General features: G+C 41.8%; 1 protein-coding gene across 1 annotated transcript in view; it reads left to right on the top strand.

The window, feature by feature from the left end:
* Positions 1 to 559: 559 nt before the first annotated feature.
* LOC132381896 (chymotrypsin-like elastase family member 3A) overlaps positions 560 to 24,459 on the top strand; it is a 72,952-nt gene continuing 49,052 nt past the window's right edge. Inside the window, exon 1 of the mRNA XM_059951607.1 lies at positions 560 to 565. The gene's annotated coding sequence lies outside the window, so the exon portion shown is untranslated. The remainder of the gene's footprint in view (positions 566 to 24,459) is intronic.

Here is a 24,459-nt window from a genome sequence, read left to right as displayed (position 1 = left end):
GTAAAATGCTGGAGACCGTTTATCACGACTCTTTATTAGAATCAGAATCTGGCTTATTATCGAAGGTGATGAAGGTGATGAAATGTGATGTTTTGTGACAATAGCAAAGTGTAAGGATTAAAGATTGCGGCAAGTTACAATAAAATAAATAAGTAATGCAAAAGTGGACCAGTGAGGTAGTGTTCATAGGTTCATGAACCATTCAGAAATCTGATGGTGTAGGGGAAGAAGCTGTTCCTAAAATGTTGAGCACAGGTCTTGTCCATAACAGGTGTGACTGCCCAACTTGCACCTGTAGTAAATGCTTCAAGCTTTCCCAAGGACAACAGACACAACATAAATCTCATTTACAGCTGTTTATGGACAGGACTTGCGAGCATTTGGAGAAGCAACATTTACAGGATGCAGAGTGGCAGATGGAGTTCAACCCGGAAAAGTGCAAAGTCATTCGCTTTGGAAGGTCGAATTTGAAAGTGGGGAACATGGTTAATGGCAGGATTCTTAGCAATGTGGAGGAAAAGAGGGATCTTGGCATTCACATCCATCGATCCTTCGAAGTTGCAGTGTAAGTTGATGGGGTGATTAAGAAAATATATCATGTGTTGGCCTTTGGAGGACCGAGTCGGGGGGTTGAGTTCAAGAGCCATGTTACAACTCTCAAACTGTTACACCACACTGGAATGTTGTGTTTAGTTCTGTTTGCCTCATTTTAGGAAGGATGTGGAAGCTTTGGAGAGGGAGATTTACCAGGATGCTGCCTCAATTAGAGAGCATCTCTTATGAGGATAAGCTAAGCAAGCTAGGGCTTTTTTCTTTGGCGTGAAAGAGGATAAGAGGTAACTTGATAGAAGTGTACAAGTTTATAAAAGACATAGATTGAGTGGACAGCCAGTGACATTTTCCCAGGCATAGATGAGGGGCATAACTTTAAGGTGTTTGGAGGAAAGTACAGGGGAATGTCAGAAGTAGGCTTTTTACACAGCGAGTGGTAGGTCCATGGAATGCCAGTTGTGCTGGTAGTGGTAAATTCATTAGGGACATTTAAGAAATTCATGGATGAAAGAAAAATAAAGGGAAGGGTTGGATTGATCTTGGTGTTGGCTAAAATGTCAGTACAACATCACGGGCTAAAGAGCTTGTGTTGTGCAGAACTGTTCTATGTTCTACACGGTGTTAGGCAACTACTGTCAATTTATTAGGTACCTCTTGTACCTAATTAAATAGTGACTGAGTGTACGTTTGTGGTCTTCTGCTGCAGTAGTCTATCTAATCCAAGACTTGCCATGTTGTGCATTCAGAGATGCTCTTTTGCACACTACTGTTATAACACGTGGTTCTTTGAGTTACTGTCACCTTCCTGTCAGCTTGAACCAGTCTGGCCATTCTCCTCTGATCTCTCTCAATTTTGCCAACAGGACTGCTGGCCATTGATTGTTTTTTGCTTATCGCACTATTCTCTGTAAACAGAGACTGTTGTACATAAAAATCCCAGGAGATCTGCACTGTGATACTCAATCCACTCCACCTTTCCATCATGGCTGACATGTTACAAAGGGAAATTGATACTGATGGGGACAACAGACAGGGTGGCTGAAGGAAAGGTAGCATGGTGATGAATTTATTGCACTGAGGTTACAATTTCCTTCCAATCCGTAATTTGCAAAAATATCTTTTCAATATAATGTGACGTTCAAGAATTCAAGTCATGGAAATGGGCCCTTTGGCCCATCAAGTCTGTGCTAACCTTCATTTATACTAACCCTTACAATTCTAATTCTATTCTCAAAACATTTTCACCAACTTCCCTCAGATTCAATCATTCCACACCAGGACACCTTTAATGTATATGTTTGCTTCATGAAGAACTGCTTTGGCCTCTCACAAGATCATTGCCAGAGGCTCAGCAATCTCCTATCTCACTTTCCACAGTAGCCTGGGGAATATCTCATCAAGTCCTGGTGACTTATCTAACCTAATGATTTTCAAAATCTTCAGCACATCCTCTTTCTTAGTGTCTATATGCTCAAGCATTCCAGTCCACTATAAGTCATCCCCAAAATTGCCAAGGTCCTTTTCCCTGGTGAATATCAACAAATACACTCAAGAACTTCTATAGTTGTACCATGGAGAGCATTCTGACAGGCTGCATCACTGTCTGGTATGGTGCTACTGCACAGGACAAAAAGAAGCTGCAGAGGGTTGTAAATTTAATCGGCTTCATCTTGAATACTAGCCTACAAAGTACCCAGGACATCTTCAAGAAGTGGTGTCTCAGAAAGGCAGCGTCCATTTTTAACGACCTCCAGTACCCAGGGCATGTCCTTTTCTCACTGTTACCATCAGGTAGGAGGTATAGAAGCCTGAAAGCACACACTCAGCAATTCAGGAACAGCTTCTTCCCCTCTGCCATCCGATTCCTAAATAGACATTGAATGTGTGAACACTTCCTCACTTTTTAAATATATATTATTTCTGTTTTTGCATGATTTTTAATCTATTCAATATATGTATACTGCAATTGAATTACTTATTTATTATCATTATTATTATTTTATTTTTTTCTCTTTTTCTTCTTATTATGGATTGTATTGTACTGCTGCTGCTGCTAAGTTAACAAATTTCATGACACATGCTGGTGATAATAAACCTGATTCTGAATACTGAAGTAAAGTATTCATTAAGTACATCCGATACCTCCTCTGACTCCATGCACATGTTTCCACTATTGCTCCTGATTGGGAAAACATTTAATTGGGGTGGGGGAAATATGATGTTATTGGTCCTATTTTCACGCGGCTTATCCTCTTGCTCTTCACATACTTGTAGAATGCCTTGAAGTTTTCCTTAATCCCGCTTGCTAAGGCCCTCTCATGGCCCCTACTAGCTCTCCTCATTTCATTCCTGAACTCCTTTCTGATAACCTTGTAATTTTCTAGAACTCTATCAGTACCTAGTTTCTTGAACCTTTCATAAGCTTTTCTTTTTTTCTTAACTGGATTTTCCATATCCTTTGTACACCATGGTTATTTTACCCTACCATTCTTTCCCTGCCTTAATGCAACATACCTACATAGAATGCCATGAAAATGTTCTCTGAACGTATGCCACATTTCTGCCATGCATTTCCCTGAGAACATCTGCTCCCAATTTATGCTCCCAAGTTTTTGCCTAATAACATCATATTTCCCCCACCCCAATTAAATGTTTTCCCAAATTGTCTGCTCTTATCCCTCTCCAGTGCTATGGTAAAAGAGATAGTGTTTTTATCAATACCTCCAAAATGCTCTCCCATTGAGAGATCTGACACCTGACCAGGTTCATTTCCCAATACCAGATCAAGTACAGCAGTGGTTCCCAACCTCTTCTATGCCTCACACCCCTAGGAAATGTTTGGTTAATGTTCGCACCCCCTACAAAAGTAATATCACGGTTGAAGATGAAGAAGACTAATTTCTAATTTTTGAACCACAAATTGAACTTAAAAATAAACTTTTAACTCAGTGCATAAAATGCAAATATAAATTGAGCAATTAGGTTCTAATTTATTCAGAAAAAATTGTGAACAGTAAAATCAATCCCAATTGTGAACATAAAATTCAATGACTTCTTTGCTCCTGCTTCTCATTCATGATTTTGTCAAAACGTGGAACTTTCTTGCTGACTGCAATCCGCAGGTCTTCCTGTGGAGTCAGACGATTCCTCAATTTTGTCTTGATTAACAAAAGAGAACTGAATCCAGATTCACACAAGTATGTTGTTGCAAATGGAATGAGGACACGGAGTGCTTTTCCACCAAGTCTTGGGAACATATCCAGTGCTGCACAGCAAAACTCCTCCAAAGTCTTGCTTTCAAATTGCACTTCAAGAGCTCGATTTGTCCGCAAATCAATAAGATCTTGCTTCAGCTCTTCATCATCTGACATTTTCTCCAAATCGTAGGTCCATTCTTCAGGTCTCCAGCAGCAAAATATCCATCAAACGATTCTGACAGCATTTCCAAATGAGCCACAGTTTCTTCACAGCAGGAGTTATAGATCCAGTATTATCAACCATCTCTTCCAGTGAAGGAAAATTTGAGAGACTGCCTCTTTCCATACTTCGACGCCAAAGACGTAACTTCTTTGAAGGCATTCAACTTTTCACAATCCTTTAATATGTTTATCCCTTTTCCTTGAAGAGAAATACTCAGGTCATTCATACAAATGAAAATAAGCCAGCATTTGGGCAAATTCCTGTGATTCCATTGCTCCAAACAGATCACATTCATGCTCCTTCAGAAAAACATTGATTTCTTTCCTGCAGTTCAAAGAAGTGGGTTAAAGCTTGTCCTCGTGACAACCAACTGACTTCTGTGTGGAAAAGCAAATCCGAATGCTCACTTCCCAGATCCTCAAAATGATTTGAAGATGCGATGGTTCAAAGCACACCCCCTGATCAAGTTGATGATCTTCACAATCAAGGATTTTCTTCAAATTTGGAGGCAATGTTTTTGATGCCAAAGCATGCTGATGAAGAAAACAATGGGTAACTTGCAAGTCTGGAATCTCCTTTTTCATCAATGCAGAAAAGCCAGATTTATTTCCAAGCATTGCAGGTGCCTCGTCAGTGCACACAGAAGCAATGACTTTGATATCTAAATCATGCTATTTGATAGGGGCACCAGTTCAAATTATTTTCTTGCTTCTTTCCCCAGGACAATTGTTGCCATTTCCAGTGCATACAGCTTGATAAGATCTTCTGCAATTGTATGGGGCTTCTTGGATTTGGCCACTTTATACACCACTTGGTATGAAGCAAGAAGTAGTGGTTTTTCAACAGAAACAAAACCTAATTTTGGACGAGTTCCTTGTGAATCAAAATGAGCTCTTTTGATTTTCAATGACCCAACATCATGTCCTTCAACATCAGCTCCGCCATGCTTGTTCTTAAAGTGCTCTTGAAGCTTGGGTGGCTTCAGATTTGAGTTGGAAAACACAACTCTACAAAGAATGCACTGGGGTTTTTGCAAGCCATCATTTCCTGTTGTGCAAGTGAAACCGAAGCACGCATAGTCATCATTCCATTTCCTTTTTGACATGATGAAGGGTTAAGGGTAAAGAGAAAAATATGAGCTAATATGAGAAAAACTATCTGACTAAGTCAGGGATGACCGCTTTACTCAACCAGACACTCCTGCAGCAAAGTATCGCAAGAAATACGCTTTCGAATATTATATGATATCTGCGGTTACACCAAGATAAATCGTCAGGTGGAAATGCTAAGGGGACGCGATGCAACTTATTCGGCTACTCTCTACTGAATTTACACACCTATTTTCGATGATTACTGGAGATATGAACTCTCATCACACGATTCAGTGCTAAACATGATAGCTCCTCAACTAACACAATTCAAAATTATCAATGATTCAAGAAAAAAACCTTTTAAGAGAAAAAAACCTTTGAAATTCAAAAACTTCTTTATTGCATTGAGACAAATACGAATGAATGACTTCAGCTGCTTTTTATCAAAATGCGGCTTTTAAAAATTTTATAATTGAATAATTTACCTACTGTCTGCAGGTTTGCTTTTAACGCAAAGTCATTACTCGATGGTTGATTCGGGATGTATAAAGATTTTGGCATTATGAGATGATTTTTAACTTTGAGATGTAACCTTCTAGCTAACATTGATGAGACTCCTCAACTCTGAGGTGTAACTCCCAGGTAACACTGATGAGACTCCTCAACGCTGACTCGGGCAGCGGGAGACTGGAGTGAGTTTACATCTCTCTCGACTCGGGCAGTGGGAGACTGGAGTGAGTTTACATCTCTCTCGACTCGGGCAGTGGGAGACTGGAGTGAGTTTACGTCTCTCTCGACTCGGGCAGTGGGAGACTGGAGTGTGCTTGGGACAAAGGTTCTCAAGGCACACTGGCGGCTGGCTGAGCAATGACTCGTGACTCGTCACTCAAGGACACAAGCCACTCTTTGTCACACCCCCTGAAATTTCATCTCACACCCCCTGGGGGTGTGGGCACCCCAGGTTGGGAACCCTTGAAGTACAGCCTCTCCTCTAGTTGGCTTATCTATATATTGTGTTATACTGCACACTTATCTACATACAGCTCCTTGATGTCCCTGTACTATTGGGGGGGGGGGGTCTATGAAAATACCAATAGAGTTATTACCCACTTCCCATTTCTGATTTGCACCCACACTGTAGACAATCCCTCCATGATTTCCTCTTTTTCTGCAGCCATGACATTATCCCTGATTAGCAATGCCATGCCCCCACCTCTTTTGCCTCCCTTGCTGTCCTTTTTGAAGCATTTAAAAACTTGGCACACTCAGTAGTTTATCCTGCCCCTGAGACATCTCTGTAATGGCCACAACATCATAGTTCCATGTATTGATCCATGCTCTAAGTTTATCTGCCTTGTTTATGATCCTCTTTGCATTAAAATAGACACATCTCAAACCACCAGGCTGAGTGCATCTTTGTCATCTACCTATCCTTCCTCACAAACTCCCTACAAGCTGTCGCTACTTGTGTGCCAACTGCTCCATCCTCTGCCTCTTCACTTTGGTTCCCACCCTGCCTGCAAATCCAGTTTAAATTCTCCCCAACAGCCTTAGCAAATCTCCCCACCAGGTTATTGGTCCCTCTGGGATTCACATGCAACCCAACCTTTTTGTACAGGTCACACCTGCCCAGAAGAGGTCCCACTGATCCAGGAATCTGAATTCTTGCCCACTGCTCCAATCCTTCAGCCATGCATTTATCCTCCACCTCATCCTATTCCTATTCTCACTGTTGCGTGGCACAGTCAGCAATCCTGAGATCACTACCCTTTTGGCCCTGCTTCTCAGCTTCCTTCCTAACTCCCTGTATTCTGCAGTTAGGACATCCTTTGACACAAAGCTGGGCGGCAGTGTGGAATGTCAGGAGGATGTTATGAGAATGCAGGGTGACTTGGACTGGTTGGGTGAGTAGGCAAATGTATGGCAGATGCAGTTTAATGTGGATAAATGTGAGGTTATCCACTTTGGTGGCATGAACAGGAAGGCAGATTACTATCTAAATGGAGTCAAGTTAGGAAAAGGTGAAGTACAATGAGATCTAGGTGTTCTTGTACATTAGTCAATGAAAGCAACCATGCAGGTACAGCAGGCAGTGAAGAATGCTGGCTTTTATAATAAGAGGAATTGAGTATAGGAGTAAAGAGGTCCTTCTGCAGCTGTACAGGGCCCTGGTGAGACCCTATCTGGAGAATTGTGTGCAGTTTTGGTCTCCAAATTTGAGGAAGGACATTCTTGCTATTGAGGGATTGCAGTGTAGGTTCACAAGGTTAACTCCCGGGGTGGCGGGACTGTCATATGTTGAAAGATTGGAGCGACTGGGCTTGTATACACTGGAATTTAGAAGGATGAGAGGGGATCTGATTGAAACATATAAGATTATTAAGATATTGGACACACTGGAGGCAGGAAGCATGTTCCCGCTGATGGGTGAGTCCAGAACTAGAGGCCACAGTTTAAGAATAAGGGGTAGGCCATTTAGAACAGAGACGTGGAAAAACTTTTTCACCCAGAGAGTGGTGGATATGTGGAATGCTCTGTCCCAGAAGGCAGTGGAGGCCAAGTCTCTGGATGCATTTAAGAGAGAGTTAGATAGAGCTCTTATAGCTAGCGGGGTCAAGGGATATGGGGAGAGGGCAGGAACAGGGTACTGATTGTGTATGATCAGCCATGATCACAATGAATGCTGGCTAGAAGGGCCAAATGGCCTTCTCCTATACCTACAGTCTATTGTCTATTATCCTCCCTTTTTCTACCTATGTCGTCGGTATCAATATGTACCACAACCTCTGGCTGCACAGCCTCCCATTTCAAGATATTGTGGACACGTTCAGAAACAACATGAACCCTGGCACCTAGGAGACAAATTACCATCTGTGTTTCTTTTTCGTGCCACAGAGTCGCCTATCTGTCCCCTTTATTAAAGAGTCTCCTATTACTGCTGCCACCCTCTTCTGTTCCCTACCCTTCTGAGCCACAGGGCCACACTCAGTGTCAGAGTCTCAGGGGAAGCAACAACACTCTCTTATTGTTAAGGGAGATGGCCACAGGGGTGCGCTCCACTATCTGATGATCCCCCTTCCCTCTCTTGTCTCCTGCGGCCCGGGGTGACTACGATCACTATCCCAAACAAGCCACTGAGCATTTCCAGCGTTCTTTTTCTTTATTCAAATATCCCCTTGTGTGTGTGGCTTGGAATATTTTTATCAGGTCTTGTGATGCACCTTCTGATAGCTTATTAGATTTAAGTATTGTATGAATGTATTTTCAGTTCTAGCTGTTACTTTGCATCAGTCAGCGTTTCTGTGAAGATAATATATATTTCATGTAATAATGGAACTACTGTAAAAATTGTAGCCAATGTTATGAGATACGATTGTAAATTCCATTCTGGCAATGCTAAGGTTTTAACAGATACTGCTTCACCCACTGAGTTCCTACAGCAGTTTATTTTAGACACAAGTTTTATGCTTAGTGCTCATGCATTCCAGCACAAAACAGAGTCGAGTGATTATTACTAACTTATTCAAGCTGTACATCTCTGTACATTTCTACATACCATAATATGTGCTCAGATACAATAGGATGGGTGAGGGGGTGTGGGGAGGTGGATGCCTTGTACAAATGATCACATGGTTCTGAGAATCATAATCAGTGACATCTGTCATGAAATTTGTTATTTTGTGGCAACAATTCAATGGAAGACTTAAAAATTACTACAAGTTATAAAATAAATTTTTATTGTAAAATGCAATTAACTTTGTTCCAAAATCTGATGGCAGAGGGGAAAAGGCTGTTCTTAAAAAAACAAGTATGGGTCTTCAGGCTTCTGTACCTTCTCTCTGTATGTGAAGAGCGCATGTCGACAGATAGTGAGGGTCCCTAATTATTGATGTCCTGTGGCCATACCACTTTGGATACTGTTTGGGGGAGGGGGTGATCTAGCGGTGGAAAGTCACTATGGTCAAATATCTGGTGCTGAGTCTGTCTCTGTGACTCAGAAGGGAAACAGAGAAAAGGCAACCTGTGGTGACAGGAAAGTCATTAGGAGAACAGAGAGGAGGTTCTGTGGAAGAGAACAGGATTCCCACATGATATGTTGCCTCCCAGGTGCCAGGTTCTGTTACTTGTGAAGTGGGGTGCCGTGCACAATCATAATCGATCGAAAACGGACGTGGGAGCACGGAGGAACATCTGGAAATCTCCAGGAAGATTTTCTTTGTTGCTGCTGCTGCTGTGAGGTCTGGAACTCTGCTGGGAAGAACAGGCCCCCAGTCCTTGGGGTCGCGTTGCCCATGGCTGTTGGCGGGGGCGTCTTAATAGGCTCGGCAGAGGATGGTGCTCGGAGAAGCTGTGCCGGAGGGGGTGGTCGTCGGCTTGGAGGTTCGACAGACTCGGAGTCTGCTGTGATCAGGTCGCTTTCGGTGTGTGCTGCGTCTGCGAGGCTGGGTTCGACGGAGCTTTCATTGTTTGCTGAGTCTGCGAGGCTGAGTCGGGCGGTGCTGTGGAAGTCCATAGCGGGGGTATTCCCTTCTGCCGCTGGTGTGGGATGACGAGTCTGTCGGGAGCCTGGGGACTTGTGGAAACTGTGTGGTGATTTCTTTTGAACTTATAGTCTTTTAACATCTTTGGACTATTTTTACTGTGCCCATGGTCTGTTTTTTTATCAATTATGCTATTGTTTGCACTGTTGTAACTATATGTTGTAACTATGTGGTTTTGTGCAAGTCTTGTAGCTTTACTTTTTGGTCTTGTTTTGTCTGGTGGATTTGGAGCTCCTTTCCGGGGAACGCGCTAAGATGGTAACGTGATATTAATACGCAGCAGCCTCTCCGGGCTCTGGATTGGGGATTGCCAAACGTTATGTGGATTTTCTGGTGTAGTCTGTTTTGTCATACGCTTTTGTGATATCATTCTGGGGGAACGTTGTCTCATTTTTTAACTGCATTGCATTTGTGGTTTCTAAATGACAATAAACTGAATCTGAATCTTGGATCCAGTCTTCAGCATTCTTAACTGGGAGGGTGATGAGCGCGAGGTGGTGGTCCATGTAGGTAGCAGTGACATCGGCAGGAAGAGTGACGAGGTTCTGCAAAGTGTGTTAAGAGAGTTAGATGCGAATTTAAAGGGCAGGACCTCCAGGCTTCTGATCTCAGGATTGCTACCCATGCAATGGGCTAGCGTGGCCAAAAATAGGAAGATATACATTTAACATATGGCTAAGGAATTGGTGTAGGAGGGAGGGCATAACATTTTTGGGTCATTAGGATCTCAACCAGGGAAGGTGGGACCTGAAGAGAAGAGACAGGTTACACCCAAACTGGAAGGGGACTAATATCCTAGCTGGAAGACTTGCTGGGGGGATGTCAACTGGAGAGCCAGACTAGATAGTGTGGAAGCTATAATGAGCCCAGTCAAAGCCAGGAATCAAAAGGCCGAACATAGTGCGACTGGTGTCCTGAGCTGTGTATACATCAATGCAAAAAGTACAAAAGGGACGGGTTGCACTTGAATCCAAGGGTGACCAATATCCTTGCAGGCAGGCTTGCCAAAGCCATTGGGAGTGGTTTAACCTAATATGGCTGGGGGATGGGAATCAGGATTTCAGAGCTGAGGATGAGCCAGCAGGTTTACAAGTAGGTGATGTAGTATGTAATACAAATGTAAGGAAGGACAAGCCAATGATTGGGTTCAACTGCAGACAGAGCAAAGAGTTAAACGGTATCACAGAGGCAAAATTCACAGGGGCGAAGGGTTCAGGACTGAAGGTGCAGTATTTAAATGCAGGTAGCATTTGGAATAAGGTGGACGAGCTCGTGGCGCAGTTAGAGATTGACGTTGTGGACATTACTGAGTCATGGTTGAAAGAAGGTCATAGTTGGAAGTTTGACATCAAAGGAAACACTTTGTATCGAAAGGACAGGCAAGAAGACACAGGTAGTGGTGAGGCTCTGTTGGTAACAGATGGAATTACATCTTTCGAAAGAGCTTACATAGGGTCAGAGAATGTCGAATCTTTATTGATGGAGTTAAGAAACTACAAGGGTAAAAAAAAATTATGAGAATCATATATAGCCTCCAAATAGTAGCCAAGATGTGGGGTTGCAAAGGGAGCTGGAAAAGGCATGTAATAAGGGTAATGACACAACTGTAATAGGGGTCTTTTAATATGCAAGGGATTGGGAAAATCAGATTGGTGTCAGATCGCAAGAGAGGGAATGTGTTGAATGCCTACAAGATAGCTTTTTAGAGCAGCTTGTGCTTGAGCCTATTCAGGAAAAGGCTATCTTAGATTGAGTGTGTGCACTAAACCAGATGGCATTAGTCAGCTTAACGTAAAGGATCCCTTAAGAAACAGTGATTGTAATATGATTGAATTCATACTGCAGTTTGAGAGGGAGAAGCATGCCATGTGTATCAGTATTGCAATGGAATAAAGGGAATTAGAAGAGGCATGAGAGAAGAGCTTGCCCAGGTGAATCAGAGGGGGATACTGGCAGAACAGAGGTGGCAGAAGCTTCTGGGAATCGTTTACAAGGAGCAGGATATGTCCCATGAAAGAAAAAGTTTTTAAACACCAGGTCTAGGCAACCGTGGCTGACAAGGGAAGTTAAGGAGAAAGAGTGAGTGTTAAGATGGATGATTGGGAAGTTTTTAAAATCCAACAAAAGGTAACTAAAAGAGCTATAAAAAGGGAAAAGGTGAAATATGAGGGCAAACTAGCTGAAAATATAAAGCAGGAAACTGAAAGTTTTTTGAGTTATAGAACATAGAATATAGAACAACACAGCACTGTACAGGCCCTTCGATCTACAATGTTGTGCTGACCCTCAAACCCTGCCTCCCATATAACCTTCCACCTTAAATTCCTCCATATACCTGTCTAGTAGTCTCTTAAATTTCACTAGTGTATCTGCCTCCACCACTGACTCAGGCAGTGCATTATATAAAGGATAAAAGGGAGGTGAGAGTTGATTTGGATCACTTGATGCTGGTGATGTAGTAATGGGGGATAATGAAATGGCAGATGAACTTAAGTACTCTGCTTCAATCTTTAGGGTGGAAGACACTAGCTGTATGCCAGAGGTTCGTGAGTGTCAGGGAGCAAGAGTGAGTGCCATTGCTATTACAAAAAAAAATACTAGGCAAATTGAAAGGTCTTATAGGTCTTATAGGTCATATGGACCAGATGGACTACGTCCCAGAGTCCTGAAAGAGGTGCTGAAGAGATAATTAATGCATTGGTCATGATCTTTCAAGAATCACTTGATCCTTTCATGGTCCCAGGGGATGGAAGATTGCAAATGTCACTCCGCTCTTTAAGAAGGGAGGAAGGCAAAAGAGAGGAAGTTATAGGCCAGTTAGCCTAACCTCAGTGGTTGGGAAAGTGCTGGAGTCCATTATTAAGTATGAGGTTTCAGGGTACTTGGAGTCTAATGATAAAATAAGTCAAAGTCAGCATAGTTTCTGTTAAGGGAAATCTTGACTAACAAATCAGAGTTCTTCAAGGAAGTTTCAAGCAGGGTGAACAAAGAGGCAGTGGATGTCACTGACTTGGATTTTCAGAAGGCATTTGATAAGGTGCCACACATGAGTCTGCTTAAAAAGATAAAATTCCATAGCATTACAGGCAATATACTGGCACGGATAGAGGAATGGCTGACAAGCAGGAGGCAGCGTGTGGGAATAAAGGGGGTCTTTTCTGGTTGGCGCCCAGTGACTAGTGGTGTTCCTCAGGAGTCAGTAATGGGATCGCTACTTTTTACATTGTTTTCCTATAATTTAGGCAGTGGAATTGATGGCTTAATGGCAAAGTTTGCAGATGATATGAAGCTAGGTGGAGGGGTGAGTAATGCTGAGGAAGCAATGTGATTGCAGCACCACTTAAAAAATTGGAAGAATGGGCAAAAAAGTGGCAAATGGAATACAGCGTTGGGAAATGTATGATAATATGTTTTGGTAAAAAGAACAACAGTGTGGACTATTTTTAAATGGGGAGAAAATTCAGACATCAAAGGTGCAAAGGGAATCACGAGCTCTTGTGCAAGTCTCCCAGATTGACAGGTTGAGTCTGTGATAAAGACGGCAAATGCAATGTTGGCATTTATTTCAAGGGGACTAGAATATAAAAACATGGAGATAATGCTGAGGCTTTATAAGACACTGGTCAAGCCACACTTGAAGTATTGTTAACAGTTTTGGGCCCCATATCTCAGAACAGATGTGTTATCATTGGACAGAATCCAGAAGAGCTTTACAAGGAAGATTCTGGTAATGCAGTGGCTAACATATTAGCAGCGTTTGGGAGTTTTGGCCTGGACTCACTGGAATTTTGAATGCATGGAGATCTCATTGAAACCTACTAAATGTTGAAAGGACTAGATACGGTGGATGAGGAGAGGTTGTTTCCTTTGGTGGGGGTATTCAGAACTAGAGGGCACAGCCTCAAAACTGAGAGGCAACCTTTTAGGTCAGAAGTAATGAGGAACATTTTTAGTCAAAGACTGGTGAATCTGTGAAATGCTCTGCCAACAAACACAATGGAGGCCACATCTGTGGGTGTATTCGAAGTGGAAGTTGATAGATTCTTGATTTGTCAGGATCTCAAGGGGTATGGTGAGGAAACAGATGTATTGGGTTGAATGGGATCCAGGATCAGCCATAATGAAATAGTGGAGTGGACTCAACATGCTGAATGATTTATTTCTGCTCTTATGTATTAGGGTCTAAGTATTGTATTGAAATCGCAGCAAGAGGCGGAGAGGGAAGAGGTAAAAGAAGCTCAGAGAGAAGCTGTTTTTTTTTAACTGATCACGGCAAAGAGGCTAGACTGCGCAGGCGTGTGACGTAGCACGCCAAAGGTTTAAAAAGGAGAGGAAGTTTTCAACGGTTATTTAAATCGCAGCAAGATGCGGAGAGGGAAGAGGTAAAAGAAGCTTGGAAAGTAGCCGGTTTTTTTTAACTGATCAGGGCAAAGAGGCTAGACTGCGCAGGCGCGTGAAAGTCGGCCCGTGAGGCAGTGGGAGAATTTAAAAAGTGAGCAGAGGCTGAGTACGAGCTTCACTCCAGGTAAAGTAAGGCTGGGTAAACTCCTTTAATTATTCTAATTAGATTAGGAGTAGGTAATGGAGGCAGCAGTTAGGGCAGCTGAGTGCTCCGTTTGCAGTATGTGGGAAGTCAGGGCGAGCACTGTTGTCCCTGATGATTACACCAGCAAAAGGTGCATCCAGCTGCAGCTCCTGACAAACCGAGTTAGGGAACTGGAGCTGGAGCTGGATGAACTTCGGATCATTCAGGAGGCAGAGTCAGAAATAGACAGGAGTTTCAGGGAGATAGTCAACACTAGGAGTCAGGAGACAGGTAGTTGGGTGACTGTCAGGAGAGGGAAGGGGATTAGACAGAATGAGCAGTGCACCTCTGTGGCCATTCCCATCAATAATAAGTATACCGTTTTGGTGGGGACGACCTACCAGGGACAAGTTGCAGTGGTTGCATCTCTGGCACCGAGACTGGATCCTCAGCTCAGATGGGAAGGAGGGAAAAGAGGAGAGCAGTAGTGATAGGGGATTCAATAGTTAGGGGGACAGATAAGAGGTTCTGTGGAAGAGATCGAGAATCCTGGATGGTCTGTTGCCTCCCTGGTGCCAGGGTCCGCGATATCTCGGATTGAGTTCTCAGTATTCTTAAGAGGGAAGGTGAGCAGCTGGATGTCATGGTCCATGTAGGGACCAATGGTGTGGGTAGGAAGAGTGAGGAGATCCTGAAAGGTGAGTTTAGGGAGCTAGGTGCCGAGTTAAAGGACAGGACCTCCAGGATATCAATCTCAGGATTTCTACCAGTGCCATGTGCAGGTGGGTTTAGAAATAGTAAGATAGTGCAGATCAATGCGTGGCTGAAGACGTGGTGCAGGAAGGAGGGTTTCAGATTTATAGATAATTGGGCAGTTTTCCAGGGAAGGTGGGACCTGTTCCAGCGGGACAGTTTACATTTGAACTGGAGGGGACAAATATTCTTGCAGGAAGGTTTGCTAGAGAGGCTCCAGTGGATTGAAACGAGATATAAGGCAGGAGGGGAACCAGAGTGTAGGAACAGATGTATGGGAGAAGGAAGAAAAAGAAGACAGTAAAGTTCTTTGTACTGTTAGAGATAAACAGGGAGGAAGAGGTGGAGAATTTCTTAAATGCATTTATTTTAATGCTAGGAGCATTGTAAGAAAGGTGGATGAGCTTAGAGCATGGATTGATACCTGGAAATATGATGTTGTAGCTATTAGTGAAACATGGTTGCAGGAGGGGTGTGATTGGCAACTAAATATTCCTGGATTTTGTTGCTTCAGGTGTGATAGAATCGGAGGGACAAGAGGGGGAGGTGTTGCATTGCTTGTCAGAGAAAATATTACAGCGGTTCTCTGGCAGGATAGATTAGAGGGCTCATCTAGGGAGACTATTTGGGTGGAATTGAGGAATGGGAAAGGTGTAGTAACACTTATAGGGGTGTATTATAGACCACCTAATGGGGAGTGAAAATTGGAGGAGCAAATTTGCAAGGAGGTAGCAGATTTTTGTAGTAAGCACAGGGTTGTGATTGTGGGAGATTTTAATTTTCCACACATAGACTGGGAAGCCCATTCTGTAAAAAGGCTGGATGGTTTGGAGTTTGTAAAATGTGTGCAGGATATTTTTTTGCAGCAATACATAGAGGTACAGACTAGAGAAGGGGCAGTGTTGGATTTTCTGTTAGGAAATGAAATAGGATCAGGTGACGGAGGTAGGTGATGGGTCCAGTGATCACAATGCCATTAGTTTCAATATAATTATGGAGAAGGATAGGACTGGACGCAGGGTTGAGATTTCTGATTGGAGAAAGGCTAACTTTGAGGAGATGTGAAAGGATTTAGAAGGAGTGGATTGGGACAATTTGTTTTATGGGAAGGATGTAATCGAGAAATGGCTGTCATTTAAAGGTGAAATTTTGAGGGTACAGAATCTTTATGTTCCTGTTAGGTTGAAAGGAAAGGTTAAAAGTTTGAGAGAGCCATGGTTTTCAAGGGATATTGGAAACTTGGTTCAGAAAAAGAGAGGTATCTACAATAAATATAGGCAGCATGGAGTAAATGAGGTGCTCGAGGAATATAAAGAATGTAAGAAGAAAGAAATTAGAAAAGCTAAAAGAAGATATGAGGTTGCTTTGGCAAGTAAGGTGAAAATAAATCCAAAGGGTTTCTACAGTTATATTAATAGCAAAAAGATAGTGAGGGGTAAAATTGGTCCCTTAGAGAATCAGAGTGGACAGTTATATGAGGAGCCGAAAGAGATGGGGGAGATTTTGAACAATTTATTTTCTTCGATATTCACTAAGGAGAAGGATATTGAATTGTGTAAGGTAAGGGAAACAAGTAGGGAAGTTATGGAAACTATGACGATTAAAGAGGAGGAAGTACTGGGGCTTTTAAGGAATATAAAAGTGGATAAATCTCTAGGTCCTGACAGGATATTCCCTAGGACCTTGAGGGAAGTTAGTGTAGAAATAGCAGGGGCTCTGACAGAAATATTTCAAATGTCATTAAAAACAGCGATGGTGCCAGAGGATTGGCGTATTGCTCATGTGGTTCCATTGTTTAAAAAGGGTTCTAAGACTAAACCTAGCAATTATAGGCCGGTCAGTTTGACGTCAGTGGTGGGTAAATTAATGGAACGTATTCTTAGAGATGGTATATATAATTATCTGGATAGACAGGATCTGATTAGGAACAGTCAACATGGATTTGTGCGTGGAAGGTCATGTTTGACAAATCTTATTGAATTTTTTGAAGAGGTTATGAGGAAAGTTGATGAGGGTAAAGCTGTGGATGTTGTCTATATGGACTTCCGTAAGGCCTTTGACAATGTTCCGCATGGAAGGTTAGTTAGGAAGGTTTAATTGTTAGGTATTAATATTGAAGTAGTAAAATGGATTCAACAGTGGCTGTATGGGAGATGCCAGAGAATAGTGGTGGATAACTGTTTCTCAGGTTGGAGGCCAGTGACTAGTGGTGTGTCTCAGGGATCTGTACTGGGTCCAATGTTGTTTGTTATAAATATTAATGATCTGGATGATGAGGTGGTAAATTGTATTAGTAAATATGTAAGTAAGTAAGTAGGTGGTGTCATGGATAATGAAGTAGGTTTTCAAAGTTTGCAGAGAGATTTAGGCCAGTTAGAAGAGTGGGCTGAATGATGGCAGATGGAGTTTAATGCTGATAAGTGTGAGGTGTTACATTTTGATAGGGATGATCCAAATAGGATCATCATGGTAAATGGCAAGGCATTGAAGAATGCAGTAGAACAGAATGATCTAGGAATAATGGTGCATAGTTCCCTGAAGGTGGAATCTCATGTGGATAGGGTGGTGAAGAAAGCTTTTGGTATGTTGGCCTTTATAAATCAGAGCATTGAGTATAGGAGTTGAGATGTAATGTTAAAATTGTACAAGCCATTGGTAAGGCTGAATTTGGAGTATTGTGTACAGTTCTGGTCACTGAATTACAGGAAAATGTCAACAAAATAGAGAGTACAGAGAAGATTTACTAGAATGTTACCTGGGTTTCAGCACCTAAATTACAGGGAAAGGCTGAACAAGTTAGGTTTTTATTCTTTGGAGCATAGAAGGTTGAGGGGGGACTTGATAGAGGTATTTAAAATAATGAGGGGGATAGATTGAGTTGACGTGGATAGGCTTTTTCCATTGAGATTCAAACAAGAGGACATGAGTTGAAAGTTAGGGGGCAAAAGTTTAAGGGTAACACAAGGGGGAATTTCTTTACTCAGAGAGTGGTAGCTGTGTGGGACGAGCTTCCAGTAGAAGTGGTAGAGGCAGGTTCAGTATTGTCATTTAAAGTAAAATTGGATAGGTATATGTACAGGAAAGGAATGGAGGGTTATGGGCTGAGTGTGAGTCAGTGGGACTAGGTGAGAGTAAGCGTTCGGCATGGACTAGAAGAGCCGAGATGGCCTGTTTCCGTGCTGTAGTTGTTATATGGTTATATGGTTATTGTAGGAACGACAGATGAGCTCAGGGCATGCATCAACACCTGCAATTATGACATTGTTGCCATTAGTGAGACCTGGTTGCAGGAAGTGTAGGAATGGCAGCTCAATATAACCATATAATAATGTAGTGTTTTGAGCAAATTTAATTAACAAATTAGAGCTGTGGGTGGCGACACAGTTATGGGTACACAGAGAGTAAATTTTGGGACTTAGTACACAGCCCTGAGGGGCACCTGTATTGAGGGTCAGGGAGGAAAGGCGAGGGAGCCCACTCTCACCTCCTATTAGGGAACATGACAGAGCAGGTGACGGAAGTTTGTGTAGGGGAATACTTTGTATCTAGTGATCATAATGCCATTAGTTTCAAAGTAAATGTCCAAAAATATAGGTCTGGTAAGTGGGTTGAGATTCTAAGACCAATTTTGATGATATTATAAAGGTCCTGGCAAGTGTGGATTGGAACAGACTGTTTTCTGGAAAAGGTGTACTTGAAATTTTGAGATACAAAGCTTGTATGTGCCTATCAGAACGAAAAAGTAATGATAACAGGATTAGGGATCCTTGATTTCAAGATATATTGAGTCCTTGGATAAGATAAAAAAGAAATGCATTGACAGGTAGGAACAAGTGAGGTGCTTATGGAGTATAAGTTAAAAAAGAGAACACTTAAGAAAGAAATCAGGAAGGCTGCAAGGCTAGAAGTTTGACTTTGCAGTCAAGGTGAAGGAGAATCCTAAGGGAACTTACAGATACATGAAGACGAAAGGGATTGCAAACAACATAATTGGTCCAAATGGGAATCCATACATGGAGCTAAAAGAGATGGGGAGAAATTAAATGCATTTTTTTTGAATCTGTATTTACTTGGTACAAGTGAGGCAAAGTGGCATCAACTTCATGGATCATATACAGATTACAGAGGAGGAGGTGTTCACTGTCTTGAAGCAAATTACAGACAGACAGACATACTTTATTGATCCTGAGGGAAATTGGGTTTCGTTACAGTTGCACCAACCAAGAATAGTGCAGAAATATAGCAATATAAAACCATAAATGATTAAATAATAATAAGTAAATTATGCCGTGGAAATAATAGGGTGAATAAACCCCCAGGGCCTGATAAGGTATTCCCCTGGACCCTGCAAGAGGCAAGGGCAGCAATTGCCAGGGCCCTACAGAGATATTTAAAACATCCTTCACAAGAGGTGAGATACCAGATAATTGGAAGATAGCCAATGTTGTTCTGCTGTATAAGGCTCTTAAAATAAATAGGCTGGTGAGCCTGACATCAGTAGAGAGAGAAAGTTATTGGAAGGTATTCTAAGGGACAAGATATATGAGTATCTGGATAGACATGGACTAATTAAAAGTAGTCAGCATAGCTTCATGCAGGGTAGCTTATGTCTAACAAATTTTAAAGAATTTTTTCAAGGAAGATACCAAGAAAGTTGATGAAGGTAAGGCAGCATCCTGATTGGCTGCATTGCTACCTGGTATGGGAACTGTACTTCCTTCAATTGCAGGACTCTGCAAAGAGTGGTGTGGACAACCCAGCCCATCTGTAGATGTGAACTTTCCACTATTCAGGACATTTACAAAGACAGGTGGGTAAAAAGGATCATTGGGGACTGGCTGCTACTATTTGGGAAATGGTACCGCAGCATAAAAACCAGGACCAACAGGCTCTGGGACAGCTTCTTCCACCAGGCCACCAAACTGATTAATTCAAGCTGACACAGCTGTATTTCTATGATATATTGACTGTTCATATTTAACCACCTTGTTACTGTCCTGTTGTACATACTATTTATTATAAATTACTATAACTTGCATATTGCACATTTAGATGGAGAGGTAACATAAAGATTTAACTCATGTATATGAAGGATGTAAATAATAAAGTCAATTCAACTCAATTCTGTGGATGTTGTATACATTAACCTTAGCAAGGTACTTGACAGGGATTGTTTGAGATTGTTCAAGAAGGTTTAGTCGCTCAGCATTCAAGATGAAGTAGTAAATTGGATTAGACATTGACTTTGTGGAAGAGCCCATAGAGTGGTAGTAGATGGTCTGGAGGCAGTGACTAGTAGTGTGCTGGGTCAATTGTTGTCCATCATCTATATCAGTGATTTGGATGATAATGTGGTTAACTGGATTAGCCAATTTTTGGATGACAGCAAATTTGGTGGTGTGAACGAGGAAGACTATCACGGCTTGCAGCAGGATGTGGATCAGCTGGAAGAATGGACTGAAAAAACAGATGGAATTTAATGCAGACAAGTGCGAAGTGTTGCACTTTGGTCAGACCAACCAGAGTTGAAGAGTGTGGTAGAACAAAGTTATCTGGAATTACAGGTCTATAATTGTTTGAAAGTGCCGTCTCAGGTTAATAAATTCACAAAGAAAAATATGATGGGATGTTATGTTGAAGTTTTATAAGATACTGGTGAGGACTAATTTGGAATATCGTGCGCAGTTTTGGTCACCTACCTACAGGAAAGATGTGAATTGCTTTGAAAGAGTAGAGAAAATTTATGAGGGTGTCAGTGTATTGAGGGATAGTGCCATGAATATACAATACACTGTATAACTAGGCAGAGGGTTAATTAGCAAACTAGATCTGTCCTGAACGGCACATTGAGCAATATGTTATTGCAGAAGGTTGTCCCTAATCTCATTCTGAGGCTTTCAATGATCACCAATTACCTTAAACATTCGTCTGTTGTGTCCCTGCACAGGTTCAATGGGATAAAATCTAAATGTCTCAGACCCAATGATTGGCTTCACAAGTATTATTAGAGGCTAAATTATGAAAAGGTTTATTTCCTGAAGACTAGTTCCTCATTTGATTTAAAATCTGATGTATTCACATAATCCAATAACTCCTTGGTAGTCCCTAACAAGCTGCAATCTGAATGTCCATCAGAGTAACAATTCTAGTTTCTTCATGGGTTTGCTGAATTAGAATGCAGTACCTGATGTTGTGAAGCTCATTTACTTCACTTCTAATCTTTTTGCTCTTTCAACAAACTTTCCCATTGACTATTATTTCCCTGTTGTTGCGGAAAAGTTATAGCTATGACTTTGCAAATGGTTCTTCCAGACACACGAGCAGGTGTATAAGGTTTCAAGTAATCCCTTGAAAGATGTACTTTACCTCAGCATAATGGTTTATTTAGAATGTAACTAAGAGAATGAGCACAGACAACAAACCCGCAGGTTGTATTTGTTTGCATATTACAAAGAACATAGAAACTTGAACATTACAGCACAGTACAGGTCCTTCAGCCCATGATAAGGTGCCGACTCTTTGACCTACTCTAAGATCAATCTAACCCTACTCTCCTGCAGAGCCTTCCATTTTTCTGTCAACCATGTGCTTTAAACATCCCTAATGTATCTGCCTCCTCTGCCAGTCCTGCCAGGGTGTTCCATACATCCACTATTCTCTGTGTAAAAACCTTACTACTGACATCTACTCTACAATTACCTCCAATCACCTTAAATTTATGCACTCTCATATTAGCCATTTCCGTCATGGGAAAAAGTCTCCGGCTAATCACCCAATCTATGCCTCTGATAACCTTGTACCTGTACATCAAGTCACCACTTATCCTCCTTCTCTCCAAAGAGGGAAGCCTTAGCTCACTTAATCTGTCTGTATAAGACATGCTCTCTTATTAAGACAGCATCCTAGTAAATCTCCTCTCGAAAGCTTCCAAATCCTTTCTATAGTGAGACAATCAGGACTGATAAAATATTACAAATGTGATTTATCCAGAGTTCCATTGAGCTGCAACATTACCTTGTGACTCTTGAACTCAATTGCCCAACTAATGAAGACCAACACACAACATGCTTATTAAAAACCCTGTTAACTTGTGCTGCAAATTGGAGTGATCTATGGACATGAACCGCAGAATCCTGCCATTAACTTTGCATTCTGCTTTCAAATTCAACCTTCCAAAGTGAATTATTTCACACTTTTCCAGGTTGAACTGCATCTGCCACTTCTCAGCCCAGCTTTGCATTCTGTCAATGACCCTTGTGACCTACAACAGCCTTCTAACATTTCACTAACCTTTGTTATAGAGTCATTGAGTAGTACAGCACAGACACAGGCCCTTTTAGTCCATGCTGAAACCATTTAAACTGCCTTCTCCTATTGACCTGTACTGGGCCAATAGCCCTCCAAATCTCTTCTATCCATGTACCAATCCAAACTTCTCTTAAATTTTAAAATTGAGTTCATATGCTCCACTTGTGCTGACAGCTCATTCCACACTCTCATGACCCTCTGAGTGAAGAGGTTTCCTCTCATGTTCTCCTTAAACTTCTCACCTTTCACCCTTAACCCATGACCTCCAGTTGAAGTCCCACCCAACCTCAGTGGAAAAAGCCTACTTGCATTTACCCTATCTGTACCCCTCATGATTTTGAATACCTCTATGAAATCTCCTGTCAATCTTAATTTTTCTAAAGAATACATTCCTAACTTACTGAATCTTTCCTTAAAATCAGGTCCAGCAACATTGTTGTAGATTTTCTCTGCACTCTTTCAACCTTATTTACATCTTTCCTGTAGGTCGGTGACCAAAACTGCACACAATATCCAAATTAGGCCTCACCGATGTCTTATACAACTTCAACATAACATCTCATCTCCAGTACTCAATGCATTGATTTATGAAGGCCAATGTGCCAAAAGTTTTCTTTACGACCCTTTCTACCTATGATGCCACTTTCAATTAATTATGTACTGTATTCCCAGATCCCTTTGTTCTACCACACTCCTCAGTGTCCTACCATTTGCTGTGTAAGACTTACCATGGTTTGTCCTACTGAAGTGCAACACCTTGCACTTCTCTACATTAATTTCCATCTGCCATTTTTCAGACCATTTTTTCAGCTGAGGCAGATCCCTCTGCAAACCATGATAGCCTGTCCATCACTGTCCCTCACACCCCTAGTCTTGGTGTCATTGGCAAAATTGCTGATCCAGTTAACTACATTATTGACCAGATCATTGTTATAGATGACAAACAACAAAGGACCCAGCACCGATTCCTACAGCACACTACCAGTCACAGTTCTCTATTCAGGCGGGCAGCCCAGTCTATGAGCTCTTCCACAAATTCAATGTCTGATCCAACTTACTACTTCATCTTGAGTGCCGAGTGACCAACCTCCATGTGGGACCTTGTCATATGCCTCACTAAAGTCCATATAGACACCATCCACTACTTTTCCTTCATCCACATTCTTGGTAACTTCCTCGAGAAACTCTGTGTATAAGATTGGTTAGACATGACCTACCATGCACGGAGCCATGCTGACTATCCTTAGTCAATCCAAATACTCATATTTATAACACCTTCCAATAAGTTTCCCACAACTGATGTCAGACTCACCAGCCTGGTTTCTGTTTAGAGCTTTACTTTTAAACAGCGAACATTGGCTATCTCTTTTGTGTCATCTTCAAACTTACTAACCCGCTCTTTCACTTTTGCATTCAAGTAATTTATAATAATCACAAAGTTTAGGGGTCCCAGAACAGATCCCTGCAGAACACTACTGGTCACCGATCTCTAAGCAAATACACCCTGCCCATAACTGCCCTCTATTTCAACTCTGTATCCACACGACCAGTTTCCCTGCATTCCATGCTTCCTAACTTTTAACTGAGCCTACCATGGAGAAACCTTACAAAAGTCCATATACACCATATCTATTGCTTCATGACAACATTGAAGAACTTAATTAGGCTCTGAGGCATAACGTGCCCCTTCCCAGAGCCATGTTGACTATCCCAAATCAGATGATGCTTCTCCTAATCCTTGTGAGTCCTGTCTTTAAGGATCTTCTTCAATAATTTGCAAACCACTGAAATAAGACTCACTGGTTTATAATACCCAGGGTTATTCATACTCCATTTCTTATTCAAAGTCATAATGCTTGCTACCCTTCAACCTTCTGGCCAGTGAAGGCCCAAAGATCACCACCAAAGGCACAACTATTGCTTCCTTCACTTCCCATAGTAACTTGGGGTATATCCCATCCAATCCCAGAGAGTTATCTATCGTAATATTTTACAAATGTTCCAGCACATCCTTTCTTTTAACATTGACATTTTCTGGCATATCAGTCTGTTTTACACTGCCCTCATAAACGTCAAGATGCTTCTTACTGTTGAAGACTGAAGCAAAGTACTCATTAAGGACCTCCTCATCTCCTTCAGCTATTGACACATTTACTCTTCTACCCTGATTGGTCCTACCCTCACTCTAGTTATCCTTCTGTTTTTCCTGTACATTGAGAAGTCTTCAGAGATTGGAGTTGTTCCTGAGCCTGGCACCATGGAGGCACCA

The sequence above is a fragment of the Hypanus sabinus genome, chromosome 27 (genome assembly GCF_030144855.1).
Source record: "Hypanus sabinus isolate sHypSab1 chromosome 27, sHypSab1.hap1, whole genome shotgun sequence".
Taxonomy (NCBI): domain Eukaryota; kingdom Metazoa; phylum Chordata; class Chondrichthyes; order Myliobatiformes; family Dasyatidae; genus Hypanus; species Hypanus sabinus.
The sequence above is the reverse complement of the archived record's forward strand: the minus strand, read 5'-3'. Positions and strand labels throughout refer to the sequence as shown.